Source organism: Benincasa hispida, chromosome 9 (genome assembly GCF_027475165.1).
Source record: "Benincasa hispida cultivar pf3 chromosome 9, pf3_genome.v1.1, whole genome shotgun sequence".
Lineage (NCBI taxonomy): Eukaryota > Viridiplantae > Streptophyta > Magnoliopsida > Cucurbitales > Cucurbitaceae > Benincasa > Benincasa hispida.
Window position 1 is genome coordinate 84,856,481 of NC_143486.1, and position 1,941 is coordinate 84,858,421.

Below are 1,941 nucleotides of genomic sequence, written 5' to 3' on the forward strand. Positions count from 1 at the left end.
TTTTTCCATGTAATGTTGAACTTCAAGATCTATTGGACCAGAATTTAGCCAATTTTGAGTACAAATGAGAGCCTCCACTATTTTGGAGCCAATGAACAACGTGATGAATCAACAACATGTCCTCTTGTACTAAAAGCCGACTCAAATGGAACAACAAATCTATGTTGAATGTACATGACAAATTTCTTAAATCCTTTACCCTCCACAAATTTGAATGGCAATTCGCCAACAATTACCATTTCAAACCAACACTTCCCGAAAACTCTCTAAACTATATGACTCACATACAAGTTGTGACTTATTATCCCCAACATTGTTTTTGGCTTTAGTTTTGAAAGATAATGTCATTTGGGTTGGATCTCTCTTTTTCTGGTAAGGGTATTTTTTACAATTTTCCAAATGATTCTTCATAGTCCCAGTACCATTACGTTTGGAATGACATGCATAGATTCTTTGTACTTACATTGAGCATGAGGGTCTTTAGGATCACTTTTTAGCCTCTCAAAATGATCCCAAACTATGGATTTTTTCACCACCTTCCTTCTTTTTGGTGGATTTGGAACATCTGATGTCTTATTTGTTGAATCAACATCAACGATATTTGTATTGGTAACCGTTTCTTCTACATCTCGTTCATTTTTTGAAGCATCAGTTGCAGTTCCATCAAACTCCATATCCATTGAATCCATGTAGTTGAACCACAACATGACAGGCGTCGTCAGTATCACACAATTCAAAAAAACTTAAAGGATTTCAGCTTTACAAAAACTCAGCAAGATTGTTAAGTCAATCACTACCCACATATCTATAAATCAAAGTCAAACTAATTTCCATTGTTTTCAAACTCCATATCCGTTATTTTCAAACTAATTTTCATTTACAATACATTACAATCAGTCAATCATTACCCACCACATCCATAAATCAAACTAATTTCCATTGAAACGGCTAGAATCTACACTCTACAATGCATTAAAACAGCTGGAATGGAAGATATCAAGCTACGAATATACTGACCTACGGCTGGAACTACGAAGAAAGAATGGAGGCTCTAGATATGCGGCTGAAACTACGAAGAAAGAACGAAGACGAACTGCGGCTGGAATATACGAACTACGATTGTCGGCTGGAAGTGGAATGATGTGGAACGAAGACGAACTACGACTGCCGGCTGCCGGCTGGAAGCCTGGAACTACGAAGTGGAACGAAGGCGAATCACGATGGAGCGAGGTGTGGAACAGTGGAAGAAAATCGGAAGGAACGGCGGCTTGGGGTGCGGAAGAAAAATCGAGTCTCAGTCAAAACCCTAACTCCTTGTGCGGGTGCGCCGTGCGGAAGATTGAAGAATAATATATATTTTATATACATTTTTTTAATATTTTGGTCGGGTCGGGTTACGCTTGACCAACTGTTTACTCGATTCGAAAACCGAAACCGACCTTCGACTGTTATGTTCAGATTTCCAGCCGACCATATTTCGGTCGGTTTAGGTCGGTCTTGTCGGTTTTTCGGTCTAATATGCTCACCCCTAGAAATGAGTGTGAATTATGGGGAAGGGAGTATATGCATGAGGGAGAGAAATATGCATAGAGGAGGGAGAAATACATAGATAAGTATATATATATATAATATAATATAGGTGGGGGCTGAATTATAAATAGCCAATGATATTAGTGAAGATAGGGAAGCCAATAGTTTTTTTTTAGTAAAAATGAAATGTTCAAGACATTAACGTAATATGTACCAAATCTTAAGGTCTTTTATGTAGAAATCCCTAGGAAAATATTGCAAATAATAAAAATTAAGACTCCGTTTGATAATTATTTTTTGTTTTTGAAAAATTAAACCTATTTTCTCTCCATTTATTACAATAATTTGTATCTTTCTTAAACACAACTGTTGAAATCTTAGCCAAATTCCAAAAACAAAAACAATATTTTA

General features: G+C 36.5%; 1 long non-coding RNA gene across 1 annotated transcript; it reads right to left on the reverse strand.

Annotated features, from left to right (window-relative positions):
- LOC120086905 (uncharacterized) lies at positions 1–1,331 on the reverse strand. Its single transcript, XR_016531684.1, has 2 exons — positions 1,018–1,331; positions 1–742 (listed from the first exon to the last, which is right to left on the reverse strand). It is a non-coding gene; the product is annotated as an uncharacterized LOC120086905 (long non-coding RNA).
- Positions 1,332–1,941: the final 610 nt, after the last annotated feature.